Here is an 11,140-nt window from a genome sequence, read left to right on the forward strand (position 1 = left end):
ATTTGAGACGTGGGTGGTATTTTTCAATATTGGCAGAAAGTACCGAAACTCATTAACATCCGAGAAAGGCATTAAAAGATGTCGGAAGGAGATGAGTTACACACTTCTCTGTGGCTCTAGCAGGAAATTACATGTCGGCGCTACACGATTTCTCCTGAGTGGCACATCCATCGGATGCTTCTTTTTTTTAAAAAAAGAGGACATTTTAAGTTTAAAGGCACTTTCGCTGCAGAAATGCTTAAATAAACTTACAAATGCGCAGCTGGGTGGCCGCTCCGGGACGATTCAGAGAAGAAAGCCTAGAATTAAGAGGCTCAAAGGGGAAGAATGTGTTTAGAATTCATTTGCACAATTACAAATTGATGAGAGCGTGTTAATTCCATCTGATAATGTTTAATTAGATCTGAATATGCAGGGACGCTGTTAAATATTGTACAGGGGTGCAGTCAGTCATTCCCAGATAAAAAAAAAACACAAATCCGTGCCATTTCTCGCTTGGGATGGATTACGCGCTCTTAGCGGGAAACGATGAGAGTATCGCAGCGTTCGAGTGTTTCGACAACAGCCGAGGACGGCGCTCGGGGTATCGCGACGCGTCTTGTGGGACGTAACTAGGAAAGTTGTGAGCACGTTTGGACTGTGTGTTGGAGACTTACTGGGCTGAATCCCCTCTGGCTGCTGCACAGTGAAAAGTGCTGAGGGAGGCATGTTGGCTAGACTCAGGGGACTCTAGCGGCTCTCTGTTCTTCCCTAGCCAGGCTGTCTCTGGCTGTCTGCTCACTTTAATGAGCGCGCGCACACGCACGCATGCACGCGCACACACACACACACACACACACACACACACACACACACACACACACACACAGTTGCCTCACATCACAGAGCGCTCTGATGATAACACGATCCATTAGAATTCAGCTAAGCCCGTAAGTTCTATTAGAAACTTCAAAGAGGAAACGTTCTTATTCCAGAACTCTTCCCGTGTTCTGAGATAGAGGGACCACTGATGTCGTTCGAGATCAAATCTCACCTGTGAACTTGGGTAAAAGAGTTAAAGCGAATTAAAATTTAAATTCAGTCACCGTGCGACAATATTTCCTTTTTTTACATTTCTGAACAATATCCTGCAGCCCAGGGTTCCTCAAATCTTACCATGGAGGTCCGATGCACTGCAGAGTTCAGTTCCAACCCTAATAAATAACACCTACCTGTGATTTTCTCACTGATTAGCACGCTCAGGTGTGTTTGATTAGGGTTAGAACTAAACTCTGCAGGAAAATAGATCTCGAGGGCCAGATTTGATGATCACGTCTATAGCCAGTCGTGTCTTGCACTTGCTATTCTCTATCATAAAAGCCTTAAGAATTATAGCAATGTGAACAAATAATGAATCAGTTAATGAACTGATTCAGATCACAAACTGGTTTGAATGATCCAAATAACACAGATCAACTTCATACGCTCTTGAAAGTGAGTAGAAACGTAAAAAAAAATCAGATCTCGAGGCCCAGATTTGAGGAAGCCTTAAAAACTATAGCAATGTGAACAAATAATGAATCAGTTAATGAACTGATTCAGATCACAAACTGGTTTGAAGGATCCAAATAACACAGATCAACTTCATACGCTCTTGAAAGTGAGTAGAAACGTAAAAAAAAATCGGATCTCGAGGCCCAGATTTGAGGAAGCCTTAAAAACTATAGCAATGTTAACAAATAATGAATCAGTTATTGAACTGATTCAGATCACAAACTGGTTTGAATGATCCAAATAACACAGATCAACTTCATACGCTCTTGAAAGTGAGTAGAAACGTAAAAAAAAATCAGATCTCGAGGCCCAGATTTGAGGAAGCCTTAAAAACTATAGCAATGTGAACAAATAATGAATCAGTTATTGAACTGATTCAGATCACAAACTGGTTTGAATGATCCAAATAACACAGATCAACTTCATACGCTCTTGAAAGTGAGTAAAAAACAAAAAAAATCGGATCTCGAGGCCCAGATTTGAGGAAGCCTTAAAAACTATAGCAATGTTAACAAATAATGAATCAGTTATTGAACTGATTCAGATCTCAAACTGGTTTGAAGGATCCAAATAACACAGATCAACTTCATACGCTCTTGAAAGTGAGTAGAAACTTAGAAAAAGTATAAAGTATGCGCTGGATGCACTTCAGAATCTCGTGGAAAGTAGTAGGTTATCCAAGAACTTTTCACTTACTGTTTCTTGGAGATTGTGAATTCGAAATATATTTCACTTTTCGTATACGGTACAGCCAGTATTCATCTGTCTGCTAAATACCTATAGAAACGTAAAAATGGCCTGAGAACTTCAATTCTAGCCTTTGTAGTCTATTATACATTAGGTAAGCTTGCAACTATCTATGCATCCATCGTTCTTTCTTTTTAGAACTTTTTTTTATTAGAGCGAATCAGTTGATCCAGTTCACAAAACTGGTGTGAATGATTTATTCACGAATCTGCTTCTAAAGTTCAGCTCATTGACGCAATGGTTGGGACTGAATAGCATGTTACATTTCATTTGTTGGTCATGCGTGGCTTGAGAAGACTTTGTACAGTGCACAATCCAAAAAGCTTTTATCATGCTTTTGGGGGTGTTTTGAAGCTCGAAAGCTCCATGCACCATTCATTATAATTGCATGAAAATGTTCTGCTTTCGTGTTCAGATCAGAAAGTAAGTCATGCAGGTTTTGAACAAGAGTAATGACAGAAGTTTTATTTTAGGGTGAACTCTCACGGTATACAGTAGGTTTTTTTTTTTTTCCCATGAGCTGATCAAACGCTGGCCTGGTCAGACATCCAAATTATGCTGAAGCTGAAACTCGCCTCTGGTCCCCTCTATGAAAAATACAGAGGTCTGGCTTCGTTGCACATTGCTTAGTAACAAGACTGATATGAACCAATTACGTCTCTAAAGTTAGATCTGAGAAATGCATATATTGTGTAGGTGCAAAAGCCCGAGCGACTGACATTTTCCCAGAACATTTTCAGAGATGATAAAACAAACACTCTCGTTTTGCAGAAGCCGAGGTGCAAATTTAGAAAAGAGCTTCATGAATAGCTTTGACGTTTTACTGTACACATATACAGTATTTCACAGGTATGAGATATTACAATTAATGCACAATCACCTTGCTTTAGATCAGCTGACAACAACTTGCCTCCCAACCCAATCAGCTAATTTAATCCAAATCAGTTTCATAACATGCCCGCCTTAATTCGATTTAATCAGCTACCCGCCTCATAGCTGCTGCCCCAGACACACTTGTGGCTTTTAAGGCAACTGATATCATGCGCTCAGAGCGAACACAACTGACCAATTAAACCCCTGGTACTTTATGGATCCAACCGTCTTTGATTATTCATTACAGAAGACTTTGCATACAAGCGGATCCAGCTAGCAAATGTGTTTAAAGGATCCCAGCAGATGCCAGTCTTTCATATCGCACCAGTTGTTCATGCATGCTGCTTCTCAAAAAAGCATTTTTTTGTTGGCGTGGCCCTGGCCTTTGATAACCCCGCTAAGATGGTCAATGCCCACCCTCGCCCTTTCATATCAATACCACTCTGTTCTGCCGTGCTTTCAGGGTCCGCTGGAGTCCATAGGCATGCACGTCGTCCTAAAGGGCAAATTATTCATTTCGGGAAAGTTCAGCCAGTATTCATCTGTCTGCTAAATACCTATTGGCCTGAGAGTCATTTCTGGCCTGGGCTGCTGGCAAACGTCATTTAGAGAGGCGATGGTTTCGGAGCGGCCCTTTCATTTCATCTGAGAAGAGAAGCAAACATTTATTTTAATTTCATCGGACGGTGTTCTTCTTAAAGAATCATTTTTATTTTATTAATCCTCCCGCGTGGGCTTTTTAGCTTCAGATTTGTGTGGTCTTTAAACGTCTACCTCGGCAGGTCAAAGGAATCTCCGCTGACCTACTGGAATTAAAAGCGTAATTGATATTCACAAGGCGAAATGGACCTCCGTCTTCAATAGCTGCCAGACTATTCGCAATAAACCAACTAGTTGGATTAAAATCTGTTGGCTTTGTGTGCATTTTGAAAGCCTGCGTGATCTGATTTTGCCGGACATGTTCGGGCAATTGCTTTTTTTTGGTTCTTCTTCCTAAAGCAATGCTTATTTATGGCTAGAATATAACTCAAAATCAAACAACTCCAACCGTAAACTTAACCACTAAAATCAGACGGAAACAACGGGTTATTACGACAGCTGTTCGAGAAATCAAATTTAACCTTAAACATAAAATCTGATTAGTTGAGGCAAGAAAGCAAAAATGTATCTCACTTAATTAACAATTTAAACAGATGGCAAAAAGCAGACATATTAAATAAAATATTAGCAAATATAAAATTAAATTGTTTTTATTAGAATTATGGTCATTATATTTTTTATCACAACAATATATAATAAAATAAAATGTTAATTGTATAAAATAAAATAAAATGTTAATGTATAAAATAAAATAAAATATTTAAAAGCACCAATTCAAGCCTACATTTTATAAACAGCAATAAATGTATGGTCATATCAATGTTAAGAAATAAAATATAAAATCTGAATTGTATAATTATTTTATGATAATAAATGTATTTATTATATAACATATTAAAAGAAATATACGTATTAAAATATTAAACAAAATATCACTTGTATAAAATGAAAGAAAATATCTAGTAATTAGGCTTTATTATTAAAACTAAAGAAAACAACAGGTCGATGGCGATGTTAATGCACGCAATCCTAACCCTACACTTTGTACGAGAGTTTTTATTTTCTCAACTGTGGAAAAATCAAAACAGAAACTCCAGATCAACTGTGAATAAGTTGTCCAAACACCAGCAGGTCATAAAGACCCCTCAACTCATATAATCACATACGCTGTTCTGCTGCCTGAAAAACACACACACACACACACACACACACACACACACATTACACAACCACTTTTCCAGCAGCATTGGTCGGGCGGTCAGAAACAGACAGTACAGTATCAGCGAGTACAGTTCAGCTTTTGTGTGAACATGAATTGTGCATTTATGACTACAGAGCGCCCGCCTCTCGCTACTCCCACTAATAAAAGCAGGATTATTACAAAAACCATCATGTACGATGGCAACGGCTGTTGTCTTTACAGGCTCCCCTTTAAAACGCTCTAATAATAAAGTTTCTCCTCCCTCAGAGGAGCAATTTCCTAAAGCGTCAATGAGCGTCTTTCTACCTGGGAGGAAAATAAAAGAAGCCCAGAGGAATATTTCCTGTTTTCAACACTTTGTAGACGTTTTCAATGCCGCCAACTTCATATTTCATGCGCCTCGGCTGATTTAAAGGCCTCTCGCAGGTTATGCCCACTGATCAAAAATTCATCACAGCGTGAGAGAGTTTCAGTCAGACCGTTTGATCTGTGGCCTGTTACCAAAAATACAAATGCAACCTTGGAGCACAAAAGCAATCACAAGGAGCGCGAGTATATCTGTAGCAATAGCCAACAAAATGTTGCATGTGTCAAAATGATAATTTTTCTTTAATGACAAAACTCATAACTTAAGGATATTAAGTACAGTTCCATGAAGATATTTAGTACATTTCCTACCGTAAATACATAAAATGTTTTTGATTAGTAATGTGAATTGCTAAGAAGGCGATTTTCTCAATATTTAGATTTTTTTGCACCCTCAGATTCCATATTTTAAAGTTTTATTTTATCAAAAGAGATTACCAGAGATTTTTATTTATACGCCGTATTTATGTATTTAGACATTTATACATATTTATGAATTTATACAGTGTAATGCATCACATGCCTTTAACCTCCAGTTATAAACATAAAACGCTTAATATTGATATTTTAACTGATTTAAAACATAAAAAGGTGAATTTATGACTGCAGGTAGGTGAGATTAAGTTACTGTTAATGAGCGAGTCATTGAGATTCAACTGATTCATTCATTTGACTGATTCGTTCAGCCATGAATCATTCTTTCAACTGATTCGCTCAGAAAGCTGATTCATTCAGGAAACACTGTTCACTGCTCAAAATTCTGCGGCCTTTGGAACCATTTGCATTGGCATAATCGGCACTTAATGCTAACTTTATTACATTTTTGACTTTATCAATGTATAAAATGAGAACATTTGTGATCAATATATCTGATAATTGGAGAAAGTATGGCAGTCTTTGTGTTACACAGATTAAGTTCTTTGTAGTAAATTATGAAAATAACAAAAGTATACAGACATTTTTGCCATCTATATTTTGTGACGATATTGTAGTAAGTAATGAATGTGCTTTGTGGAAATGTTTTGAAGTAGAAGCATACGTTTTAATTAGAAAAAGTAGTGGAGTAAAAGTGAAAGTACAGAAAGGCGGCTACCAGAAATGATTAGTATTATTACTTTATTACATTGCACCACTGCAAACCACACACCGATGGAAAGCTTGTTTATTTATGTATAAATCTCAATTTCCAAAAACTCACCCTTACGACTGGTTTTGTGCTGCAGGGTCACAAACACTTATTCTGTTGAAAGAAAGAACAAAAGAGAAAAGAAAAAGCGCTTGTTCTTTGAGTTACAGAATAAACTGTCGTTTCTGGAAAGCGAACCGTAACGAGATGGTGGGTGTTTTGTGGCTGTTTGAAATTTGGGGTCCTGAGGGAAAAGAGGGGGATGGTGTGTGTGTGTGTGTGTGACGGGGTTCGTGGCGCTGCTGCATCAGCGTGTGTGCAGTAATGTGATAGCAGGACTCCGCCACACAAAGAAAACACGCCTGCTCGAACACTCCCATCTCTGCTCCCCGGGGGTCTGTAGTAATTACTGCCCTAAACCGGGTGCTGTGTTCACTCCAGATGTGTTCGGACTGGGCAGGTGAAAGCATTGACTTCACGTTATAAAATGTGGCAAGAAGTCAATAAAATATTTGCTTTATTTCCATACCGCTGAATTTAAGAGCATAGTACCGGCCTGGGTCAGAAACAATACTAGTGTTTTTAAATCACACAATGACATTTGAGAAAAGGGAGCGCTTATTCGCTATTAACTGTGACTTTTCTCTCAATAACTTCTGAATTTGCTGCTTATTAATAGTTAGGTTTAAGGTATTGCGTAGGATTAGGGATGTAGAATAAGGCATTAAATATGTGCTTAATTAGTACTAATAAAGTCTAGTAATATGCATGATAATAAGCCTAAAATAAAGTGTTACCAACCATACTACAGGGACGTGTGTTTTACTGTATATATTACAGTATTTACAGCTATGACCTGAATAGGCTTTTTTAGGGGTCTGATTGTATTTTTAGAAAAAACCCTGAAAAAACCCCAACATATATTATAATTCATTATGCACCGTTAATTTAAAAAAGTAATTAAGAAGAATAATATTGTTTCTAATAACATTTTTCTTTTAAGAGGGCATGTTCAGTTGCAATTAATTATTTTATCATAAAAACAAGCAATTACTAAATTAACATGTTAAGTTGTAAAGCCCTCCAATAAAACAACGGTATGAAGAAAAACATTTAATGCATTATCTTGTATTTGGTTGTTTGTGTTCTCCATTTTTAGGGCCATACATGTAATTTAGTGCGAGCATAATACATGGATATTATAAATGATAGCTGCATTGCTTTATTTTCTTGGATCAACCAAACAGATTTGAGGTTGAAGGTTAGGCTAGTAAAGAACTGTTAACCCAACAATATTAACAAAAAAGAACTGATTAAAGTGAAGTTGAGTTCTGGAGACACAAAGGCAGAGCAGATCGGATGTAGATCCGGTCTCAGAGCCCAGTAAAGGCTCGTATGTCACAAACACACAACAAAACTCTTTTATTCCATTGACTCTGGAGGAAAGAGGGTGAAAGGAGGAGGAGTGTTACCTAATCTACTCCATATGGGACGGATTCAGTGTACAGGTCACGTGACTTTCCCAGAGGTGGCTTTCTTCTCCTCAATGAGAAAAAAGACCAACACAGACCAATCGGATCTGTCGCCCTTTAGCAGCTCTCGTCCTCAACAGTCACGCTCCGTTTCTTTACATTAAAAGCTACGTGAAGGTAAACGTGCGAGCAGGTGTCTTTTTATGTGAAGGAGAGCTGCTGCATCACATCTGGAACTTTACGAACCCCGAAATACAGAAAAGCATTTATAAATACAGTTCACCCAAAAATGAAAACTCTGTAATCATTCACTCTCCCTCGTGTTGAGCTTCTTCATCACCGGGTGCTTTCAAATCCAGCTTAAAGACTTTACTCTGGTGCCGTGTGTGTGCTTTGAATAGTTCAATTGGTGTTAAATTGGTGTTTTATGTATATACGTTACGTTTTTTCTCTCTCTCTCCTTTCCAGTTCCGATTTATTTTTATTGTAAAGGCCTTTGGATCAACTACTGTGGAGCGCTATAAATAAAATTTGCCTCGCTTTGCGAACCCGTATTACTATTATTTTATTCCCTGTGGAACACAAAAGAAGATATATCTTTAGAATGCTTGTAAACAAAAACCTTTCAGTTCGGTTGAATGCAAAGGGAAACTAAACCGTCTCATGATTCTTAAAATATCTTTTGGTACTTTTGGAGCACTTTGCGTTATAAAGGTACAGGTTGAACGACACTGTATTATAATTTGCATGGATTTGTGAAGTGATGGACTGGAGTGCTGTGGATTATTGTGATGTGAACTATCCCAATTTATTCTTAAAATCAGCTGATTAACAAGGCTGTAGAAGCACCTGACCCTGATCGTAAGCCTTCAAAACCCTCCAATCTGATTGGTTGATTGGGATGTTGATTCAGGAACGTCTTGTACCGAAGTCGCTGTCGTCGTCTTTGAGCTAAATTTCCTCACTGTTTTTTGAAACGAAGTGACAGCGATGGCCTGGAGCAAGAGCACATGTTCAAAAGTGTGTTTAGAGGGATGTGATTGTACAAAAAGGTGGTTTGAGGGAACTGAGAGAGAGAGACAGAGAGAGAGAGAGAGAGACAGAGAGAGAGAGAGAGAGAGAGAGAGAGACCCTCCAATCTGAGAGACAGAGAGAGAGAGAGAGAGAGAGAGAGAGATGTTGATCCAGAGACACAGAGAGAGAGAGAGACACACAGAGAGAGAGAGAGACAGAGAGAGAGAGAGAGAGAGAGAGAGAGAGAGAGAGAGAGAGAGAGAGAGAGAGAGAGAGAGAGAGAGAGAGAGAGAGAGAGAGAGAGAGAGAGAGAGAGAGAGAGAGAGAGAGAGAGACAGAGAGAGAGAGAGAGAGAGAGACAGAGAGAGAGAGAGAGAGAGAGAGAGAGAGAGAGAGAGAGAGAGAGAGAGAGAGAGAGAGAGAGAGAGAGAGAGAGAGAGAGAGAGAGAGAGAGAGAGAGAGAGAGAGAGAGAGAGAGAGAGAGAGAGAGAGAGAGAGAGAGAGAGAGAGAGAGAGAGAGAGAGAGAGAGAGAGAGAGAGAGAGAGAGAGAGAGAGAGAGAGAGAGAGAGAGAGAGAGAGAGAGAGAGAGAGAGAGAGAGAGAGAGAGAGAGAGAGAGAGAGAGAGAGAGAGAGAGAGAGAGAGAGAGAGAGAGAGAGAGAGAGAGAGAGAGAGAGAGAGAGAGAGAGAGAGAGAGAGAGAGAGAGAGAGAGAGAGAGAGAGAGAGAGAGAGAGAGAGAGAGAGAGAGAGAGAGAGAGAGAGAGAGAGAGAGAGAGAGAGAGAGAGAGAGAGAGAGAGAGAGAGAGAGAGAGAGAGAGAGAGAGAGAGAGAGAGAGAGAGAGAGAGAGAGAGAGAGAGAGAGAGAGAGAGAGAGAGAGAGAGAGAGAGAGAGAGAGAGAGAGAGAGAGAGAGAGAGAGAGAGAGAGAGAGAGAGAGAGAGAGAGAGAGAGAGAGAGAGAGAGAGAGAGAGAGAGAGAGAGAGGCACTGCGGAGGAAGAAACACTGGGTTAATTGTTGCAGTCCTACAGCAGCAGACCTGTGACTGAGACTCTGTGTTTTCATTTAGACGGAGCACATCTGGGCCTGGCAGCTCTCTCAAACATCACTATCGTCCAGAACAAGAAACCTAAACGAGGAACACCGCCTTGTGTTATCTAATAGCTTGTAGATGACTTCAGGCCGATTTGGGCTTTATGCACGCGCTGCTTTCATTTCGCCTCTTTCTTAATAAGGTTGTTGTTGTTCTGAAGATCATGTGAAAACTCGTATGACCGGTTACTGGACGCTTGTGACGTGAGCCCGCAAAATATATGAATGTGTTTGTCCATGAGACACGGAGATGTTTATTAAGTCAAATGCTTTATAAATAGTATGTTTTTGGGATCAATTTTAACGATATACTAAATTACGGGAGGAAGGGAGAGAAAGACAGGATAACAAAACAAAACAAACATGCATGCATGTTCCAGTTCATACAACTAGTGCTTTTTCCTCTATATGTAGTATGCAGTGTATATATTTTGCATGCATTATGTGAATTTGCTGTATTTCATGTGGTTTGTAACACAGCTAAAGGGTTTTGCTAAGTATGATTGATTGGTATAACTGCTTTTGAGAAAATTTAAAAATATAATAAAATCAAAATATAAACATATAATAATAACATTATTATTATATATAGTTGACTAAAATACATATTATTAGAAAATATCAGAGGATTTAAAAAAAGTTCAGATCTACTGACAACATTTGCATAAAAAAATTAAATAAAATTAAATTAAATAAAATTAAATAAAATTAAATTAAAATAAGAAGTTACCTGAAACCAGGGTCACATATTAAAAACAAACAAATAAAAAAAAAAACGTCTTGTGTTCCACAGAAGACAAGCATACAGGTTCAAAACAACATTTTCTTTTCTGGGTGAATATTGCATTAATGCATAAATTAAACGCATTTCTAAAATGTAAACAACAACATTTTTATGTGCTGTGCAGTGAAATAGAGAGTCATGACAGAGTGGAATATTGCAGCCCACGCTGAAAACCGATTGAACATCCCTTAGCCATAAAGACAGAAACTACAGGTAGCATTAAAATGCAATGTAAATATGAATGCAAGCCGTGAATTACATATGCAACATAGTCAACAACAATAAAGGGTATTGATGCATAATGGGGCATAACGAATTCAGCGCAGCATTTTTCC

Source organism: Puntigrus tetrazona, chromosome 5 (assembly GCF_018831695.1).
Source record: "Puntigrus tetrazona isolate hp1 chromosome 5, ASM1883169v1, whole genome shotgun sequence".
In the NCBI taxonomy this organism is placed as follows: Eukaryota; Metazoa; Chordata; class Actinopteri; order Cypriniformes; family Cyprinidae; genus Puntigrus; species Puntigrus tetrazona.